At 40.0% G+C, this 22,513-nt stretch overlaps 1 protein-coding gene across 36 annotated transcripts in view; it reads left to right on the top strand.

Moving 5' to 3' along the window:
- Window positions 1-22,513, top strand: part of PTPRD (protein tyrosine phosphatase receptor type D) — a 2,474,579-nt gene that overhangs the window by 1,894,808 nt on the left and 557,258 nt on the right. For 7 of the 36 annotated variants that reach the window (XM_060410985.1, XM_060410975.1, XM_060410967.1 and 4 more), the window contains exon 1: window positions 13,658-13,767. The exons of the other annotated variants lie outside the window; for them this stretch is intronic. The gene's annotated coding sequence lies outside the window, so the exon portion shown is untranslated. Of the gene's footprint in view, window positions 1-13,657; window positions 13,768-22,513 lie in introns of those variants that run through there. 36 annotated transcript variants of the gene reach the window in all.

Below are 22,513 nucleotides of genomic sequence, written 5' to 3'. Positions count from 1 at the left end.
TTGATCAATTGCACCGCTGCTGATTCCCATAGGTTGCCATCTTACAGAGAACTTGTTTCTTCCCCTATGGCACCTGAGGACCATGGTGCCAGCCTGAATCACATCCAAAGATCCTCATTTCCTTACTGCTCCAGACAGTGCATTTGTGCAGTCCTGCCTATTCTGTGTTGGGGAAATTTCACATCAAAATTGGAATTTTCTTGAGCTATTCCTTTTTTTTATTTTGCCGTACCAAGGTAAAAATCAATTTATCATAAATTCTTTTTTCACATGTTGGAAACCTTTCCATTGGTAAAGTGGTTTTTTTTTTTTTCCTTATCATGGCCTCGTTTATAGCAGCTTCCACTGCTGTGATCATGTCAGCTTTAGGGGTAAATGACAGACAGGAATTTTGCTATCAAAGTTACTTCCAAAGGCCATGAAAAAGTCAACACTGGATAAGATCAAGAACTTAGTTCTAAATATAAACTTTCTTAGCACTTGCAAATAATAACTTCTGCCAAAGTTTAACCCTATGTTAAAATTCCCCTTAGGAACTTTGCTCCTCTCTAAAAATTTTCTTTTCTAAGGATGTCACTCAAGGTAAAATTCACTCCACTGAATCTTAAGTAGGTGATTATGTGGTTTATTTGTAGGTCGTACATTTCTTGGGTGATAGAGGTGCTAACATAGAACTTCCATTATCAGCTCTGTGAACTTCAATTCACAGAATATATTGCAATTAAGTAACTTCTCAGGGTGGCCTTCCAAAATGGGAAGGGTGTCCAGTTGTTGGTGGGTTTGGCTTAGTTTGTGCAGTTTATTTGTTTGGGTTGTATGTTTTGAAAATGTGCCCAGGGCTTTTAAAAAGAGTGATGGGAACATTTGTATAAAATGGAATTGAAAACAAAGGAACAGGCATTGCCAACACTCTAATTATGAACCTAGCAAGGTGGGTACAGAGTTTAAAGGGTATAAGACAAAAATAGATGGAAAGAAGTGGAACCTGGGGGTCTCAAGGAGGATGGCTGCATTTTCTTCTTAGCATGCAGGAAATAAAAAGCATAAAGCTCTCATACCCTTTTGGATAACCAGATTTATGGCAAACTGGGGCCCTTTTCCCCAGTATCCTTGTCACTCTGAGGCACTGTCTGGACAGAGGGTAAAGTTCTGAGGCTCCTAGTCATTTATGTCAGATAATCAGTATATCCACTTCTCCCTCCTTCCCATACTGTTCCCTTCAAGGCCAAAAGAACCAGTGCTCCATGGAGTGCTGAACTAGAGGAGAGAGAGGGAGGACCATCACGTTGGTGCCATAACCCTTATGATGTTCAGTTGCCCAAGAGGGAAAATACCAAAGCCTTTGGAAACGTTTGACAGACAAATTTCCCAGAAGCTGTAACCAGAATAGCTGGAGGGTTGTTAAACAAAGGGTATTTTTGTATTTTCTTTTTGTATTCCAAAAAGAATTTGGAAAGTTTGAGAATCGACAAGATACGGGTGGTTGACACACACTTTCTCTTAATTTTTGAGGTTTCTTTCCCCTTGCATCGTCATTTCCAGGCAAGTGTGTTTCATTCCAGACTTAAAATTCTCTTCTTTCCAGTCGTTGCATGGATTAGGAGTAATTCTAAGGTAAACATAACATTGCCACCTCCCCTTGAAATGCATAGTTTTATTCTAAAGAAGATTTCATTGAGGGTGTCTGTTTGACATTCCCCCTGCCCCAGGTTGTACATGAGATCATATTTCCAAGGTAGCTATTATGCTGTTCTAATATAATTTAAGGATGGAAGGTAGATATAGTTAGCTGAGAGTATCTTTTAAGGCTTTTTTAAAACAGGTGGAGAAAAACACATACCAACACAAATACTTCACGGCCAAGTCTCCCTGAATCCAAAGCTAGAACCAGCATGTTCCCAAATAGAAGGCTGAAGCCCACTGAAACGTCCCAGCAGGCTACTGGGTTTGCACTACAAGGTCCGGTAAATTTCATGTAATTACAGCTGCCTGCTGAAGGAGTCCTGTGGTCTCTACAGGCTGTTAAGACCTTAGTTATAGCCAGAGAGAGACAGAGAGAGAGAGAAGGTGGGGTTCAACCCCCAACCAGTGCCAGGAGCTAGGCACTTCCTGCAGAGCATGGACAGTTAGAAAAAGACAGCTGTGCAGAATAGAATTTAAAAACTCGTAGATTTAGATAAAATAGTGCCATGTTTGTTTTCCTTTTAAGAAGTATAGAAGAAAGAAAAAGGCAAATCCTAGAAAAAGGCAGCTAGCCTTTTTGGAAATCTCAAAATCTGCTCCGCTGTACAGGGTCATTTTTCTAGGAGCAATATGTACAACAAGTCATGGATTTGAATTGAGTTAATCATGGTGGTGTTCAGAATGACCCCAAAACATGCCCCGAATTCTGACTCCCAGGAACTAGCTCAGAAGTTCTGATTCAGAGCATCCAGATTAATTCATGGGTTATCTGTTTTTGTTTGTTTTGCTTCACTGTGTGACATGCAGCATCTCAGTACTTAGAGCAGCCATAGATCCCTGCCCCCTGCCATGGAAGGACCTAGTCTTAACCACTGGATTGCCAGGGAGGTCCCTGGGTAATGGGTGTTTTACCATCCACAGAATTATTAGGAGCCTTGCAAGAGGTGGTCATCTTAAAATTCTCTGTGAACTGCAAAGTGCCACATTAATATTAATATTTAACTAATATGGTGTGGACAGTGTTCCTCGAATTTGTTAGCTACTGTGCTAAGAACTCTTAGAGAAATAAAGGAAGTCTGCTATAGTGGCGTAGTTTGCACAGTTGATCATTTTCTACTATGAGTGTTTACCAAGAATACTCTCCTCTCAAGAAAATGAATTCCTTAAGCAAAAATTTGTGAGCCACATCTCTCTCTCAAAGTAGTAGTTGTGTTGTTCCTGATTTAACTCACAAATAACACATAAACATCAAGACTTAATTCCAGATTTTTTTCCGAGGGGAAAGGGGTTTCAATCTTTCTGATTCTTTATTTTAATCACAGGTTTATTTGGGGGTGGGATGGCTAGAAGTTAAGCTAATTTGATGACACTGCTTCCTCTTTAAATTGGACGGCAAGGAATGAAAATCATTAGGGGACATTTGCATTGTATTTGGATGAAAGGGTTTTCCTTAATATGTATGCCTTACAGAACACATTCTTTAGAATGACTTAATAGCGCATAGTTGACATACCTCACACACAGCGGAGGCCTGAATGAGTGAACTGTGGGATGAATGAAAAGTGAAAACTAAGTAAAAAGAAATACTAAAAACATCCCACCAGCATTCAAAATTTGGACTATGTTTCATTTGTAGTTACTACTTAAAAACGGAATCTAATTACACGGACATTTCTTTTTCACTTATAAAAGTGCTTTCACAAAAAATCCTGGAGCTGGGAAATAGGTTAGAAAAACTAGTGTTTTTCAAATTGTGTTTCCTAGAGTTGTAAAGCAATGTTACTTTACTGTGGTTAACATTTGAATCACTTGGGAAGATTTTTTTTAATTACACTAATGCCCCATTCTCAAACAATCCAATTCAGATCATATGAGTTGACTCTGAGCATATGGTTTAAGTTTTCCAGGTGATTCTAATGTATAGCCAGGGGTGGCACCCACCTTTCTAAGGGTTCAACACTCCCAACATTTAGACTTGTGATAAATGAAACTATACTCTCTGGAGACAACATGATGGAATATATTAAATTGGGAAAACTGGGATATGTTTGTGCCCAGTAGAGTTTACATTCATATCAGAGAAAACACTAGACTTCTGAAAAATTCAATAGCATTCTCTCTTGCCCTCTTTGTATAGGACCTTCTGCAGGTATACAGGGGACACATGGATGATTAAGGCCCAGTCTGTCTCTTAAAGATTTTATATTCTTGCCATCTGAAAACATACCAAGGGTTTGCTTGTGGCAGAGGCACAGGGAAGGAATGAGAACAACAATTATAACTTTAATAAAAAGCAGGTGTGTTATGGATGACACAGGAAAGATTGAATCATGGACAAAATACAGCTTTCAGCATTTGCTCTACTTTCTCATCTTTTCTTTCCTCAGCCTAACTGACCAAATTGAGCAGTTCTGATATGCACAGTCTGGGAACACAGTCTGCTTTGGGGCAGTGCAGGAATAAAAGGGAAAAACAATACAGGTGCCATGTTCTTTCTTTCCTCTACTTGCTGTGTGCTGTGCTTAGTTGCTCAGTCATGTCCAGCTCTTTATGAACCCATGGACTGTAGCCCACCAGGCTCCTCTGTCCATGGGGATTCTCCAGGCAAGAATACTGGAGTGGGTTGCCATCCCCTCCTCCAGGGGATCTTCCCAACCCAGGTATGGAACCCAGATCTCCTGCACTGCAGGAGGATTCTTTACCATCTCAGCCACCAGGGAAGCCCACTTGGTGCAAAGGATATTTCCTAGAGCCTGCCACCAGGTTCGAGGTTCTTCTGGTGGAGAAAGCATGGGTGCCAAAGGTCCATTTCAGGATTGCTTCTAGATGTCTCACACATTTCTTTGTCAAGGGAAAGACAGAGAAAAGCTCCTGCCTGACTTGATTTGCTTTTGTGCTTCTCCAGGTCAAAGATTGTTAATAGTTCCAGTTTTGTTTATCTCCTGGCATGAATAATGAGCAAAGCTAAGTGGAAGAGAGAGGGAGAGAGAGAGGGAAAGGAGGGAGGGATGAATGAAGGGATAAAGGGAAGAGAAGGAAGGGAGAGAGAGAAAAAGAGTTAAAAGTTTCCATAGTCTTCAGCTCCTCATATTCGTCTTAACTCAGAATTTTTGGAATTTCATTGTTATCTTCCTAAACAGTCACCTGGCAAAAGAATTTTCAAGGCGTGATTAGACATAAATTCATGTAACTTCCCACTGACTCTGTCCAGTGCATTCTCATATTTATAATATGTTACGGTTCCAATCATTGATAGATGCCAATTAAACAAGCCATGAAACACATCTTGGGCATGAGTGCTTTCTGTGATCTATCATCTTACTTCAGTAGACTGTTTATTTAGCACAAGAGAAATTCGAAGAATCAGATATTTTTAAACAAATACACAAGTTTATTACCATATGAGTTTAGAATCCAGCATAGTGAATTAATGCAACAGAGAAAAAATGTTGTAGGGAAACCCAAAGAATCAGATGTTTTAAATGAAATAGTACTCATGCCTGGGTAGAAGAGTCAGGAAGACAAGAAATGCCCAGCTAGTTGATGAGATTTGATGAGATGGCCCTTAAAGGCTGGGCAGGAGTTTAACATGTAGGCAATCATAAGAAACTTGAGTTAAGAAAAATGTAGAGTTTTGTTCAGATAATTCTGGAGTTTAAGGTATTGGTAGTAAAGCAGTGGAAATTTAGAATGGAAAAATGAGTCACGTAGCATTCCATTTGTGGTGGCCTTTCAATGCTGTTAGAGTATTTCTACTTAGGTTGGTCAATAGTCCTGAACCACTGAGATTTTGGGGTGTTTTTTTTTAGCATAGAACTTATATAATTAAACTTGTGCTCTATTAAATTTAATTGTGCAGCACAATGGAGAATAGATTGGGGCCAATAAGAAAAACATTAGGAGCAGAAGAATATACAAAAGATTATTGTACGAGTCCAAAAAAGACATTTGTGTTAGAAAAATGGGTTTTGGTAGTAAGAAAAGGAAACAAAATGTGACCTTTAAAAATTAAAAAATAGATAATAACCAAGAATGATTTTTCTATATTTATAAAACAAGCACTGACTTGAATTGATAATTTAAAGTAATCATACATGTGGGAAATAATAGTTTTTGTTTTGCCTGTTTAAATTTTTGCTGGACTTGTTTGGTGTTACTAGTAATCTTGGAGATGTGATCAATGAGTTTTGAAAATTAGGATGTTTTGGAATAATAGATGATGATACAGGAAAAGAATATTTAGAGATAAATGAATGCTTGATCTGCCTAATAGAAGTGTACCTAGTTAGAAATGAAAAGTTCAGTACCAATCAGAGATATGAAGGATTTTCATTCTACTGAATTGATCAGTTATTCTGACATCTAGTAGGAAGCCATAGAAGTTTGTAATTATATTAAGAATTCTGTGGCACTATGAATTCATCCACTCCTATTCACATTCTACTATTATTTATCTGTGACATTTTGTGGTATCTTTTAGTTAGTGAGGCCTAACTCACAGTTATTTTACCTTTCAGCAGAGGCCTAGTAAGAGGGACTGTGAGGGTAACATCTGACCAGCCTCAGGGATATGTAAGCCCATGTTACCTTCCATCGAGTCATTCAGCAGAAGTCTTGAGATTTGCTTATAGTTCAGTTTCTCTGCTTGTTGATGGTGAAATATGAGTGTGGAGATGTTTAGAGATTAATAGGGTGCAAATATACACATACAAAATACAGAGAAACAGGAAATAAGAAGAAAAAGAATGTGAGACCAGAGGCAGGACAAATTCATCCTCTTTAAGTGAACTACAGGAAGCTTTGTAAGTAAAGTGATGTTTCTCAAGGAAAGACTAATTGACAACCAATTCATTTCCTCTTTCTCTCTTCCTAGCTTCATCCTTCATTTCCTTTACTTTCTCAAATATTTATGGAATACATAGAGAGCTGAAAGGTCTATTATAAGAGCTTTCGGCTCCAGTCAGACATGAATCTGCTGTCAAACAACTAAAAAGAATATTATGGACTATCCAGTAGAAATTGTTGAGTCGCATAATGAAGTATAAGATGAAGATAGAGAAAAGCTTGAAAAGTGGCTGAAAAATAGTCATCTTAATGTCTTTGCTGTGTTCATTGTCTTGAAAACTGCTCCTGAATTTCTTCAGAAACACCCACAGCTATGCTGGGAAGCAAAGTGAAATCTGGTAACTGGGGGTCCCGATCGAGGATAAAAGCTCTGGTTGGTCACCAGTTATTTATAATTCACAGCCTGTGAAGAGGTATGCTGCTGCGGCTGCTGCTAAGTCGTTTCAGTCGTGTTTGACTCTGTGTGACCCCATAGATGGCATCCACCAGGCTCCCCTGTCCCTGGGATTCTCCAGGCAAGAACACTGGAGTGGGTTGCCATTTCCTTCTCCAATGCATGAAAGTGAAAAGTGAAAGTGAAGTCGCTCAGTTGTGTCTGATTCTTCGCCACCCTATGGACTGCAGCCCACCAGGCTCCTCCGTCCATGGGGTTTTCCAGGCAAGAGTACCGGAGTGAGGTGCTATTGCCTTCTCCGGTGAAGAGGTATACACGTCCATGGAATTCAACTTGTGTTTTGCTTCTGAGTGAGTTTCTGAAAATCACTTTCTGAAATCTCATTTGAAAGACCCTTTACAAACAACTTTGTGACTCTGCATGGTTTTCTAGGTAAAACTGTGAAGACTGAACTTGGTTTGTGGGCACAGAAGTCTTACTCACATTGAAAAGCTACTGCACTTTGGGTTTTACCCTCTTGGTTTTATTCTTTTTTTCTCTCTCTCCAACCATTGAGTTTCAAAGCCCATTCTTTTTTAAGGAGATGCAGCACCCTCTACAGTAGCGGATTGTGAGTCATTAACATCCTGCAGCAAGTTCTAGTCTTGACAGATAAGAGTCAGCCTTGTGCACAAGAAATGTTAAACAAATGCTGCTTCATTTTTCTCTCATTCTCCTACACAATACCAACTTTGGTTGGCCAGGGACCCAATAATAAAACTGTAGTTTCAGAATTTAACGTCATTTCCAGGTTAGGTCCCATGACGTTGATATTGAAACCTAACTGTTTCTCTTTTTAAAGAATTTTGTTATCACTCCCAAGAAATCTCGGTGATTCATTTCCATTCTTGCCCCATTCTTGTGCCATTCAGCAAAAAGGAGGTTGCTCCATCAGTTTTTGGTCTCCCTAGATTTCCCCCTCACTGGTGATTAATTACTGGCTTTCTGGTGACTTCTTAATCTTTTTTTTTTTTTTTTTTTGTATTTTAAAATAGTCTTTATTTTCATAATTCCCTAGTGTAGGATACAAACCCTAAATGGAATGTAAGTAATGGCAATTACTTTTCTCACCATTCGGCTTTACCTTTACTACCAAAGACACCATTTGAAACTGTGTACAAATCAAAGTTTAAAATTTCAAAATAAACACAAGGCAATTAATTTCTTCAGTGAAAACATTAGCATTTAAAGGTTAAAGTCTCAGAAGAATGTGCTTATTCCTTAAAATTACTAACAAATTACCCATTTGTGTTAGCATGTGTTGTCTTTTTAAAGATGCTGCACATACATAGAGAGGTAGCCTTTGACTATTTAAACACAATCGGTTTAAGCCAACAAAACCGAAACACACTTTTATTGCTGGAAATACTGAAATCCACAGCTTCATGTATGAATTAATGCAACTTCTTGACAAATCACCTGTTAAATTTTAGCTGACAGCTTGTCATATATTAATTATAAATAATTGTAATATACGGCTATCATAATGCATGCAACACAAAAAAATAGGAAAGGTAATTAGAGTCTATCCTTTGTTTCCCTCCTTCACTTCTTGCTCACAAGAAAAAAAATGACCCAATGTTTCACTTGGGTTGGGATAGTGCCAGTGGTTAATGGAATGCCCCACTCTACTAAAGAATTTAATGGGAATATCCATTTGTCACAGTCGCATGCTGTAATCTCCAGTAGCAGAGCCAATGGAAAATAGCATCGTACCATAACGTCCTCTACACACAGCAGGTGAGGAACAGTCAGGAGAGAGGGCCTGGCTTTTCTAGGCCTGTCTTTAGAGAAAGATGTGGAGTTTTTAAAGAGAACACTGCTGCCTGACAGCAATAAGAAATGCTGCCTTGGAGAAAGAAGAAAGTACATTTCCTTCATATGGAGAAAAGGTGGAATGTTTGCATAGCATGTCTCAACATCTCTAATCACCTCTTTGTCTACTGGAAGCCCACCTGTTTGTAAAGAGAGTTTAGACTTTAGGTAGTGAAATCGGAAAGATCAGGATTAGAGGCTTGTTTTGATCAGCTCCTACTTCCGAGTTTGAGCTTTCAAATCTGAGGAATGGGAATAACAGCACCTAAACCTGCAGTGTTAATGGTCTGTAGATTCTCCATGTAAGTTAAAAATAGTAGCATGGCATCTGAGTTTTCTTCCTTTCTTCTTCACAGTTTACATAGAATTATAGTGTCATCTGAATACTTTTTATGTGTATGTCTTGTGTTCTGAAATGAATAGAAATATTGTTTAGCTTAGGGACTGTGTTTTGCATATGGGGCTTCCTTGGTATCTCAGTTGGTAAAGAATTCGCCTGCAATGCGAGACACCCTGGTTTGATTCCTGTGTCAGGAGGGTCTGCTGGAGAAGGGATAGGCTACCCACTCCAGTATTCATGGACTTCCCTGGTGGCTACCTTTCTCATGTGCCAGGTCTGTGTTTGATCAATAAATAAGCTACTGAGAAATGCCATATGAATTAAATTTGGAAAGCTCTCGCAAACATTTTAACACTTGTAGAGATTAATATTTAAGTTATTTGAGGATTAAAACCATTAATTGTTATTCTATGTGTGCATTTAGCAGCAAATTAATGAAATATATTAGGCATAACTAGCACCTATAGGAAGAGGTCTCAAATACTCATTTCAGTGCCTTAGGAAAGGGTTTAATATCTTCAGAACATGCCATTTGAACCTGTGTCATATTTCTCCACTCTACTTGGATTTACTACAGATAACTGTAGTCTTCACAAAGGAAATATGACCAACAACAATTAATGCAGTTCCTTGGATAATAACTTATAATCAGAATAGAAGTAAAAACACAAAATTTTGAAATAGAACAGTTGTTTCTAAATTCTAGCTTGGCCACTCACTAGCTGTGTCAGATTGGCCAAATTACTTATACCCTTGGCTTCTGTTTCCTCAGTTATACAGTGGGGCTAATGATACTTAAGTAATAAGGCAGTTGTTAAGATTGGAGGTTTTGAAACTTTTTCTTTTAATCACTAGCCGCATGATGGGACCAAAAGTTTTACAAAACAATATTTAATAGAGATAATGCACTCTTTCTTTCCTACTTTCATTTAAAAAATGTTTCATGACACACTAGATTCATGACCCAGAAAAGGTCATGATGTGCTTTTTGAAAAACAGTGGAATAGCATGATGTTTAGTACGTAATACAAGTGATTACTGTTATTGTCCTTAAACATTATTTTCAGCCTTTTTAGGATGCTTCATGATGGATAAGAATAAAATCTTCCCAGTACTTCTAGGAATTAACTTCCTTGGATGGGGTCCAAAATAGACTCATACTCATCGCATGCTGAATTATGCACTAGAGGGGGTTGTGCTATATAGCAAAGCTTCTGTGTGCTGTTCATCAAAGAATGTGAGAGCTAGAAAGGAACTAAGGAAATGTCTAGTACCATTCCTTCATTTCCCTTCATGGAAGTATCTATAGTTTTAAAATATTCTGTATTTATTGCTCACTGATAAGCTGAAAAACTGGCTTCTTGGATCCAGAACTGGGCAGCAATTAGGAGTAGCTGAGGGGGTGGGGACACTGGACAATGCCATCTAGGGTTTTGTTCTCCTTCTGCCAGCCAATAGTTGGGTTACCTTAAACTCTCTGGGACTCAGTTTCCTTACTTGTAAAATTAGGTGATTTGGCAGATTAGTCCCCCTCTGATGCTTTTTGACCTCAAAGCTCCAAATGGTAAACTCTCCTATACTGTAGTAGATGCCACAGGGAGCTATTTTGTTACAAATCTGATCTGAATATGTTAATATGTATATGGGGCTGCAGTCTTATTCCCAACATGACTTAGATGTACAGAGGAAGCTTGGCTCTTCTACTTGTGCATGCTCTCTCTCATATCACCCTGAACAACACTCTTTTGTATTGGGTTGGCCAAAAAGTTCATTTGGGTTTTTCTGTAAGATGTTACAGGGGAAACCCGCACGAACTTTTTGACCAACCCAATACAATAATAGCTCAGACTCTCTAGTCCCTTCCTTTCATTGCTACTTTTTTCTTTAAGATGTTTGGTTGTAGTGGGGCAGGAACATTGAGGACCTCATGGTGTCATGAAGTTGGGTCCTTGGGCTTGTATCATTTATTTCTGCATCCCTTTTCTTTTTGCTTGTTGCTCACCTTGATAACCAGCATCACTGAGTTCTCTAGCCTATCTAACTTGCTATGGGTGGAATATATTGATACTATTTCTTCTTTGACAGCAATCAGACTTCCCAGCCAGGATCTCAAATAAGGTCAAAACTAGTCAGATCTTCTTAAATGAGGTAACTGGATATGTGTCTCTCCTTCAAAGACAACAGCAGAGGAAATACCAGGGTTCTGAAAAACTTTGTTTGTTCCTCTAACACCCAACTTTGCAAGAGGAAAGTGGGCCTCACTGGTTTTCAATGAGAAAGCCAAGTTTGAGTTTATACCTTCAATGAGAATCACCTGTGCAGAGGCTCCACTTTCTGAATTCATCCTTAGGGCATAAGGAGCAGGTGTTCAGCAAACCTGCTCAGCCTTTCAGTTCCTTGGTTTATCAGAAAGTTCTGGAGGCTTGCTCAGGAATAGCTGTCTACTTCATTCTGACTATAAGGCTAACCATTTAAAAAAAGAACAAGGAATAGTCACGCTAGGATGATACTCCCCCTTGCCCCACAAATTGCTGGAAAACGAAACTTCACTTAGCAAGAAGCCTTTCAAAAATGTGTGATTTCTTTCTAGAGCACAAAGGGGGCAGAGGATTACTGACCAATCCTTTAGTGGCTTTCAGGTGCTCAACATACGAAGAGTGGGAACAAATGGCAGCTTGAGACAACAGCTGAATCATTAGGCTGATTCAGTCTAAGGAGTTGGCTTACCTTTGGTCTTTCAAAGACTGCCTACAGCCTGCAGGAATAAGTATTATGTGTATACGCTGCCTTGAGCACACAGTGAGCAAGGCAGGTGACTGGAAACCTTGACTTTCCTTTAACCTTTCTGACCAAGTTTCTATTAAAATTTTGGTAGGCCAATTGCCAATGGTGGCTTCCCGCTGTTGACTTTTTGCGCTTGCTGGAGATCCTTGAGGAGTAAAAATGGTAAAAAGGTGCCTCTTCAGCTAACAGTCCACACAGTGTGTTCTGTTGATGAAGCCTGTGTAGCCCCACAACTGAGCGCATGTCTAGGCAGAGGGTTATATGGTGTCCTTCAGACAAGCTGGGGAGTACTGCGTTATCAACATCATAAAATCAAGTGGCATGGAAGCAAATGAGTTATTCCACTAAGACTGATTCGATACTTCCCTTTCTTCCTCCCTGATTCCAAAGTGGATCCACCAAACGTCCCTGAATGGAAGCTACAAAGGTGAACTGGGGTTGTAGACACAAACCGTCTCATCACCGTCCGCGCCTTATATTGTCATCGCTGCTTGAATGGGATGCGACCAGCATCTTTCCTCCCTTGTGCCAGGACCCAGAGCAGGAAGCACCGGGTGTGCAGCTCTTAGGAGATGAGTGAAATTGTTAGAGGGGGTCTTTTCTGGATGGATGCTGGGAAGTGACGTCACCCAGCCCCCTCCTCTGCAAGTGTGTGTGTGTTTGTGTGTGTGTTGCGCGCCTCCTTCTCCCAGCTCTCCTGCCTCCTTCCTTCGCGGTCCAGCTCTCTGGCCCTTTCAGTGGGTCAGTGGTCCAGATTCAGGGATTCGCCAGTGGGCGCAGCCGGCCTGGCCCTCCCCTCGCCCGGGCGCACCCATACTCACACTCTCGCGCTGGCAACGCGCACGCACAATCCCTCAGCGCTGGGGCACCGCGATTCCGTGGGATCCCCGGCACGTTACGAGGATTTTCGAAATCACCCAGACAAGGAAACAAAGAGAGGAGCTTTTCCAATCACTTTCCTGAGATTTTTTCATTTAATTTCCCCTCCAAACCACCTCGCCTTCAACCGTAGCCGCCAGGTTCAAGCCAGGTCCGAGGACTGGGCTGGACTGGCCGGCCCCTCTCCTGGCCCTTGACTCCGCGCGGGCCGGTCTCCAGGCGTCGCCTCGCCGCCTCTCCCCCGCCTCCCCTCTACCCCCCTCCCCCGCCGGCCTCAGTTTCTGGTTACCTCTCGAGTGCGCTTCACTTTTTGGGGGGGAAGAAAAGAAGGACAGGGAGGCGTTGAGGGGGGCAGCCGAGTTGCTATTTGTGGCCAAAGAATCCTCTTTAAAAGAAGCAGCACCGGGAAGGAGGAAACAGGAGAGGCGGACGGAGGAGAGGCTCCGCGGCCCCGGACCCCCCAGCCGCGAGCGGCGGAGCGTCGAGAGCGGGAGGAGGAGGAGACACACAGCGGCGGCGGCGGCCGGAGAGCGAGCGCAGGGCGAGCAGGAGGAGCGGGAGGAGGAGAAACCGCCGCGGAAGCCGCGGGCTCAGAAGGGCCGGGAGGACGGCCCGCGAAGAGGAGGAGGAGGAGGCGGAGGAGGAGGTGGAGAAGAAGGGGGTAGGGGTGGAGGGAGGGCGGGGGGACGCGCTCCTCTGGATGCTGGATTTCGGGTTTTTGGACTCACTCGCAGACTCTCCTCCACTTCCTCGCTCTGGACTGGGCTGGCCGCGCGAGGACCGGGCGGAGGCGGCGGCGGCGGCAGCCACTGGGGGTGCTCCCGCGGCGGGGGCCGCAGCTGCGCGGGATTGAATCGGCCGCCCGGACTCCGGCGGCTGGGGCAGGCGCGGGCTGCGCGGCCGTGGCGGGGGGCGAAGGCGCTGGAGGAAAGTGCTGGTGGCGGCGCGAGGGGCGGTGGCGGCGGCTGCCCGGAGCCAACATGACCAGGTGAGTCCTCCGAGCTGACCCGGTCCGCCCCCCTGAGTCCTCTCGGGTCTGCGCTCGCCAGAGCCAGGCTCCCGCAGCCCGCGCTCCGGGGGCCGGAGCTACACTCTCCCGCGTCTGCGAGCCCGGCGCCCCGGCACTGGAGCGAACAGTTTGCTCTTCTGAACCTCCTTGGGCAGAGGTCCTCCCTTGCACGGTTCGTTTCTCGCTTAAAACCTCAGACCTGGGAGTGTGGCAGTTCTAGAGAATGAGGGTGTTTGAGTCTGTGTGTTTGTGCCATCTCCGCTTTCTCCTCCTGGGGTGGGCGTAATATTGGGGAAATGGTGGAGCGGCGGGGCAATACGACCCTACCCAGAGATTCTGCCACTGCAATTTTTTTTTTTTTAAGAGGCAGTGAGTACTGTTTTAAGGAGGGCTGGTTCGGAGAGGGGGCGATTTCTTTTCCTTTCTTTCCTCTGAACTACTGGGGAGAAGGAGAAATAGCAGGAATGAAAGTCTACGCTGCTGCCAAAGAGGAGGGGGTCTGTTTTGGAGACCTTTCCGTGGCAAGATCAAAGCTCGTAGTTTTGCTGTGGAGATCTGCCCTTCTTACACGCTCATTCCATGGGGAAGGTAACGCCGAATTTATAATGCAAAGTCCAAGTTGTAGGAAACAATTTGAAAAGAAAACCAAGAACAAACCAAACGTTCTTTGCTTTCCTATTTATTGTAGCTTTCTCACTGGCATGTAGAAAACTTGAATCGTTTATGTGAGGTTGATTTTCTTTTAGAAGCATTAACAAATTAAGTCACTTTTCTTATGATTCAAAAAAAAAAAAAATCTTGTGGGCTTGGCTTTCATTAATTGGGTGCTCCAGTATTGTTCCATTAGCCAAAACCTGGATGATCACAATTCATTTGTATTGTTTCCAGCTTTTCCAGTACATCACTTGTCTGATGTCTCCTCTGTTTCCTAACAGTGATCTCCAGAACAGCTTACACTTTGTAGGATGCCTTAAACCTCCAGGAAGATTCCTGAGGGAGTCAGGAATTTTCTCTTAAACTTTTTTTCTCCACCGTCCCCCCCCCCTTTTTTTTTTACATGCCCACAGTCATAGTACCAGTGAATTAGAGAAGAGCACATACATTTTGAGCCTGTCAGAGACTAGTGACTGCTTGTGACTTGAGATAGATTCGCTGCTGGACTTCTAGAGCTTCAAACGTGGACCTTTCCTTTTGGTGTGTTCTTTCCAACCATCCTGTAGCACACATATGGGGAGTTAGTCCAACCACTGATACTTCTAACCATTTTGGCTATTCTATTTCTGTTTCAAAGTGTTCACAGTCACCACTCAACTTGAGTAAAACCAGGGTGATCTACCGCCAAGATTTGAAATATTCTGAGTTAAAGGAATATTTAAGTGATACCAACTTAAAGATTCTCATGTTGTTATTATGATGATATCCAGGACAAAGCTTAATAGATATTATAGGTATTTAGAAAACATTTTGTTGTATGCCACAGATGGATGTTACATTATTAGCTTAGCAAAGAGAGAATACAATTTCAGTGCTTAATGTCCAAATTCTTGAAACAGATCTCCAAAATGGACAATAGAAGGAAAATTTTCCTACCTCCCACCTCCCATAAGTATATACTATACTTTGCTTTTCAATGGAGCTAGCAATTCTGTGACAGATTTCTTATATTCACCCTCATGCTATCAGCTATTATTGTACTTTCAAAGTGTGAAATTGACAAGCTGGTCAGTTCTATGAATTCAGCTGTCAGACTGTGTCCAGTTAAAAATTGCTAAAAGCTGTAAAAATGCCTGCCTAGAATTTTCTTTTTTAAAGGAAAGGCAGCTAGGGGATGAGGATTAAGTGGTGTTATTAATTGTAGATTTTTTAAAATAGGTGCACTCTAACGTAAGTTTTATCACCGGCTTTGTTTATAAAACATTGGTTTTATTTGTTGGGAAGCACATTTATTTTAGATTTCTGTTATTTTAAAAGTGGCATTCAGTTTGTATCTATATTTCATTTTAAATAGCACTTTACATAGAAAGAATCTGTTCTTATAGCTCTCAGTAATACTAGTATAATAGAAATAAGATTCAAAGAGGAAAAGTGTCTCTGGAATATATTTTATTGTATGAGTAATATATTACTTTTGTAATGACATGCAAAGAGGTGAATGAATTAAATATTTTATTGTGGAGGTTATGTAACAAATTCTTCTTAGATCAGTGCAGTTGTAGTTGTTAAAGTAATGAAATTCAGTGCTCTATTTAGTATGTATGTATTTCAGTGGATAATCAGAAAAGCAAAACTGCTTAAAGTATTAAATACAATGATTTGATTTTCCTTTTAAGATTGACATTCATTTATAGTCAGAATATCTCAAAGTCCAGAACTAAGAATTGGAATCCCCTCATCTGCTGCTATTTGCTAAACCACTAGGGGCCTGTATAACTGTTCTTATATCCAGGAGATAGCCTGGTATGGCATAAGCAAACCCTTCCTAGAGAAGCATTTAAAAAGAATCAGGTAGGCAGTCCCCTGTGTTTTTGTTTTGTCTTTTTAACCTATTAACTCATGCTCTGATGTTAGTCATAGACATTGATTGAAGGGTTTTTCAAGAATATTGTTTAGAGCATTACACTATGGTGGTGCAAGGATGACTTTTCACAGAGTGTGTGAACGTTGGAGAGGTATTTCTGCAAATTCATATGTGATCCAAGTTCTCCGTGTATGTCAAGGATAAACAAGTAGGAACGTTAAGTTTTCCTGATTGGACTGAAAAGGGTGTTATTTGCATAATGTAAGGTTAAAAGAGAAAGGAAGCAGAATTACTTTAAGGAATGTGTAGTCATAGATTGATGGTGTGATTAAACTGGCTTTGTAAGTGCTGTGCAAGTTGTGTGGAAGGAGAATCTGAGGCTGTGACTACAGTTTAGTCAGCACTTGAGGGACCTGCACCGGGGATGCACCGTACATTTTTAAGTGTCAGTTTCACAAATTTGAAATCGACCAGCTGTGGCAATCTTGATAGACATTAGGCAATAAGGTCAAGTATACTTACACTGTTCTTCTGTTGATTTTCAGTTTTTCAAACTGACAAGGGTGACTATTTGTAAAAGAGCACATTGTAAGTATTTGCATATTGAATTTCCTTCAGACCAAACTTGATTTATCAAGTCATTGAACACTTCTGTTTTTAAAAGGATTCTATGGATAAATAAGAATTCATTAACACAATCATGTATTAAAAATGCCATTTCAGGAGTGATGGATTTCTCAAGGTGATTTGGCTTCAAAAATACCCTTTCAGTGTGTATTTGTAGGTAGTCGGAGAGTTGAAGTATGCATATGCTCTAATTTATGATTCTGAGAGCATCAAACTTTTAGGCTCACATCTTTAAATATGCTTTTAACCTTTGATCATGGGTGCCCTTTTCCCAAAGTTTCTGGTCTTCACGAAAATAAACTTTACCTTGAATGTAATATATTCAACTTAGAAGCCACAAAGTACACTTTTAGGATTCATTTTATAAACATGAATATATGAAATGCTAAATAGAAAGATATAATTATTCAGTTTTCCAGAATATTCAGAGACTGTTTTTTTCCCCTGTTTTCTTAAAGGGCCAGTAGTTTTTGATTGAAAAGGTTAGTTTGAGTAAATGAGTTATATTTTAAGCAAGGCCTACTCAGTGTGTTTTTGCCTTATGGAGTTATTTTTCAGGTTTTTGTACTGTTTGATTTCTTGGAAAAATCTTTAAAGAAAGCTACTTACTTGTGATGGCATAAAGACAACTTGCAGCTGCAAGCAAAATCAGCATTTAAAGAATTTTTACATTATCAATGATTTGCAAAGAGAAGAGTTGTTTTTTTTCCGTGAGCTACAAGATTGAGGATTCCTATATAACGCATCAACAGAAGAAACCTGAAAATGTGGAGGAAGATTACTTAGGAGGGAATTATCAGTAAATTTCATTGCAACAAACATCCCTTGTTTAAGCTTCCATAATATCATGGCACAGTGACATTTCCACCAAAGGATAGGTTTGTTTGGGGATATGTTTTCTGTATGGATAATTTCATTTGCTTCTAATTAGTAGCTGGTAACACTTATTAACATGTCATGTGTGGCTTGCATTTATTTTGACAATTTATAGTGTCCAAATTCTCCCACCCCTATTTAAAAAATAAAAATGTGTTTCCAGCTCTCCACAGTCAAGCCCCTAAAAAAGATAGCTAAAAGAATAAGTAGTCTATGCCTACTGATTGTTCATTATATGAAATTGTAGCCTCAGATGTAAAAGTTTACTGTTTTCTTTACGTCATAAGTCTTGGGAGGTTAAAGAGCAAATGCTCATGCATTATAGAGGTCTCTGACCTAATGTAACCTAAATAATACAGTCATGATAGTAGGGCAAGACTGAAACGTTAATGAAATAGAATTCTTGAAAGACGTAACTCACAAAATTACATGTCAGGCCTGTGCCCCTCATTTTCCATTTAATAAATCACCTGTTTGCTCTTATGTAATCAGCAGTTTGCAGTTTCTTAACATTTATAAGATATTCTTAAGACAGACATTAAGGTAACTTAAATATTGTGTCTGGTTATACTGTCAACTTGTTGGGAAGAAAGAATAACTGAAATAGCCTGCTATGTCCTGCCTCCTTCCTCTGAAACTAATACATTTGATTTCTTTCTGTTCATTGTTTTCTGTTTGATGCTGACATCTTTAATAGGGTCATATCAATACTTGTCAGTTACTCTATAACTTTTAAAAAATTACAAGAAACAAAGAGCAAAACGGAACTTTTTCTTGGCTTTTCGACCTCTGCTGCCCCCTAAATCAAATCCATATATGTCATGGATCAGTAAATTAAATGAAAGAGATGCCAATTTAGAAAGCTAAGATGGCTGATTCTGTCTGTGAGGCAGCAGATCAGGTGCACCCATACACAGACGGTGTCGAGACCACTTGAATAGTCCTTGTGGTTCCTACCTGCAGCAAGCAAGTTCTGCTCTCCTTTGCAAATGGCCACTCTTAGGTGGCAGGCTCCCCTTTGGCTTCTTCAGCATTTATAACGAAATGTAAGAGCAAAAGCAGCTGTCTGGCTGGGTTTTCTCCTAGTTCTTTGAATTCACTGCCCAGCAGCAGGACTTAACTTTGACATTCAGATAACAATGTCAGGAGCCTTGTGACCTTTACCATTTTGCTGTTTACTGGCTTTAACCATTGTAACTGTCAGTGTCATGAGGTTGATTGAATTTATAAATTCTTAATTGTCTTTTTCCACAGTCCTCAAGCTATATTCTTTAATGTAGCAGTAGCTAACTAAATTGAGATTTGTGAATTGCATTTAGAAAATTGTGTTTCTCAGTATTGCTTCAGGACTAGGGGAAAGTGTGCTTTCAGATCTATGAAATGGTCATCTTTAATCATCGGGTCCCAAGTAACAAGTGACTTCTTTTTTAAGCTTCAGTAAGTGGATTCCTTTTATTAACAAAAAGGTTTATATTAATACTGATTTTATTAATAATTGAAAAAGTTATTTAATCTTGTTTAAGCATGTAGGTATATAGTGTATATAAATATAATGCTAAAGGTTGCAAAATCTGGACCAGCTTCTTTTTTTTTTTTTTGACTACAGTTAAAAAAAACATAAATTTGATGCCAGAAAAACTAAATTTATACCTTAGTTTTGTCACTTATTTTCTGTGGAATCTTGGCAGAAATTACATAACATTTTAGGGTCTTGTTGCACCATCACAACATGGAGAAAATAGCCATAGATGTGATGACGATACAATTAGATAAGAATTTGTCTTATTTTGTATTTTAAATTAAAAAAATTCCTGGATGCAGGAGTGATGTAACGGACATGCTGTATTCTATGACTCGATTTTGTATGATAGTGTCCTGCTATCTTTATCTACTATAAATTGTTGCTTCCTGATTTGAAAATGAAGACTTGGGTATGAGTCGTGTACACTCTGTTGTGTACATGGTGTAATTACTACGGATTCTAGAATTACCTTTTCCTGTCCAGCACCGTTTCTGAAGTCTGTACACATCAGTCTGCCATAGTACGCTGTTTATCTCTGAAAGCTTTTAAAGGAAAAGCTAGAAATGATTTTACCTACAACGTACAAAGAGAGAATTTTGCTTAAAAGTGAAAAATATCTTAATAGATTCTTCATATTTGATGTCGAGCTAAGTCTCGAGGAAGAAGTGTTTAGAAAAGCCTTTAATTAAAACACCGAACCGACAGAATTGCCTTTTTTTTTTTTTTTAAATGGTGGTGCATCTTAGAAAGCGCCTTAGCTCTTTGCCCAGCGCAGCTGTCCTTCCATGAAAGATCAGGTTTCAAGAGCAATGATGGATGGTGGGTGCCTGTAGCCAGTTGTGGGGTTTGCTCTGAGGTCAAATGTATTGATGGAGGATAGGAATTTACTGCCTTCTGTCTGTCCCTAAAATCCGCCAGTACAATTTAAATTAGACTAGACACATCAAATGCTGATCCAATGTTCCATTATAGGCCCAAAAAACATTTGTTCGCAAAGTTTAAAATATTTTTTTTTCCTCCAGTCTCCTTCCACCCTAACTGAAAAGACATATCATGCATGAGCTCATGGTTTCTTACTGCACAAGTGGACCCCAGCCTTCCTGCAAACACATATTTGAACTGCTTATACTAGTAACTTAATTAACAAACTGTTAAAGGATTTTAAGAGAGAAAATATAGCTACTCATTTTGACTTTTCTGATTGCAATAATTCAGTGTGTGATTTTTAGATACTTGGTTTTATATCCTTATTTATAAATTCTGTTGTATATCTTAATTTAAATGGAGTAGTAGGCTAATTGGTAATAATAGTAATCTACTGGATATGTCTTAAGTATTCTAAATTCACTTAATGGCTAACTAATGATTTTCACATTTTTCTTGGGGGAAAAAGAAAGGAGTTATAATATTTTACTAGAGGGATGCATTTTGGGGAGCATCTTCCATTGGAAATATCTCATGGATGGAGGGTGTCTCTGAGTCCTTTTTCTGATCCTCACTTTCTTCAACATTGCTTTCCCTTCATTGTATACTTTTGGCCTCTGTGTCCCTTCTCCATTCTAAACTCTCACTGTTTTATCCCTGGCCCTCTTCAGATCACTGTCTATACTGTCTCATGAGCTATTCCTATCTACTTCTCATAGAAGCAATAATTTCTGATAGATGACTCTGAAAATAAAATTTATAACTTCTCTCTGGGGTTCCAGATCTGATTTTTTTAAAATCTGCTTGTAAGATAGTTGAGAAGTAGAAAGCTCTCCTTTGTCCCACATTCCGTATTTTATAAACCTAAAATATAATCTTTCATCCATACTTTTCTCTTGGTACCTTATTTTCTCTTTTCTCCTTTTCAGTTCTTCCTAAAAACTTTTGCTTTTTGAAACTCAAGGCTTTCAACTCTGCATCCTCAAGTGCTGAATTCCCAGCATAGCAGTTAAAGCCCCTTGCAGTCTAATCCCAGCTTGTGTGTCCAGCCTCTGTTCTCTGTGGAACCTCAAGAGCTCTGACCTGCTGCAGTGTCAGAGCCCCTGCCCTCAGGCACCTTTTTGGTTCTACCAGTGCTGTTCTTAGAGTCCCCTTTCTCTTCTCGCCAGCTGTCCTAACTTGGAGCTGTTGAAATCCTAATTATTCTCTCATTTTCTGATTCTCAAGTGCTACATGTTCTTTGCTTTGAATTTATTTTGAGTAGAATTTAATTGAAATCATGAATGTGAAGAATAATTATTCAGTTGAAACCTTTGGTGATACTCAGGACATTGAGATAGGTGGAAAACTAATTTCTTTTTATTTTCTTTATTTATAAGTACAATAATAGTGATTGGTATATAAAGTTGTAATTGTGATGGTTGCTAAAATTTACTGAGCACTTAACATGTTCCAGGCATTCAGCATAGCACATTATTTTCACTGTCATGTTCAATGTCTAAAACAACGCTAAGTAAGTCAAATGCTTTTATTATCATCAGTTGTTCAAGAAGGGATTCCCAGGCGGTGCTGGTGGTAAAGAACCTGCCTGCCAATGCAGGAGGACTAAGAGAGGTGGGTTTGATCCCTGAGCCAGGATGATCCCCTGGAGGAGGAAAGGGCAACCCACTCTAGTATTCTTGCCTGGAAAATCCCATGGACAGAGGAGTCTGACGGGCTACATAGTCTATGAGATTATAAAGAGCTGGACATGACTGAAGTGACTTAGCAGGCACATTGAAGAGATAGCTTGAGGGGTTAAGTATTTGCCCAAGGTTGCATAGCTAGATATAATAAAGATGTAACTTAAAGCCAAGATTTTAAGTTATGATCCCAACTATTATCCACTCCACTCTTAAATCCTCAATATATTCTTGTGAATGATATGGATTTTAAAAAAAAAAAAAAAACTACTTCATATATACCAGGCACATATGCACGATAACACTGTGCTTTCTTAACCAAATTCAGGAAGAATCTTAAACATTATGTAGGTTTTCCCATTATTGTTTCTGAAGAGTCTCTGTGTTTCTTTCTCTGCTTGGGACTGAATTTTTTTTTGAACTTAAACTGTTTGGTTTGGACTGGTTAACTTTTTTTTTTTTTTTCTGCAGTTGCCTTTCAGCTCTAAAATTATTTGCTTTCAGGCCAGTCACACAACTTCCTGAGCTCTTGGGATAGTCCTGGAGTAGAAGTGGTTAAATAAAATATTTCCACCA

Source organism: Ovis aries, chromosome 2, assembly GCF_016772045.2.
Source record: "Ovis aries strain OAR_USU_Benz2616 breed Rambouillet chromosome 2, ARS-UI_Ramb_v3.0, whole genome shotgun sequence".
NCBI classification, from domain to species: Eukaryota; Metazoa; Chordata; class Mammalia; order Artiodactyla; family Bovidae; genus Ovis; species Ovis aries.
The sequence above is the reverse complement of the archived record's forward strand: the minus strand, read 5'-3'. Positions and strand labels throughout refer to the sequence as shown.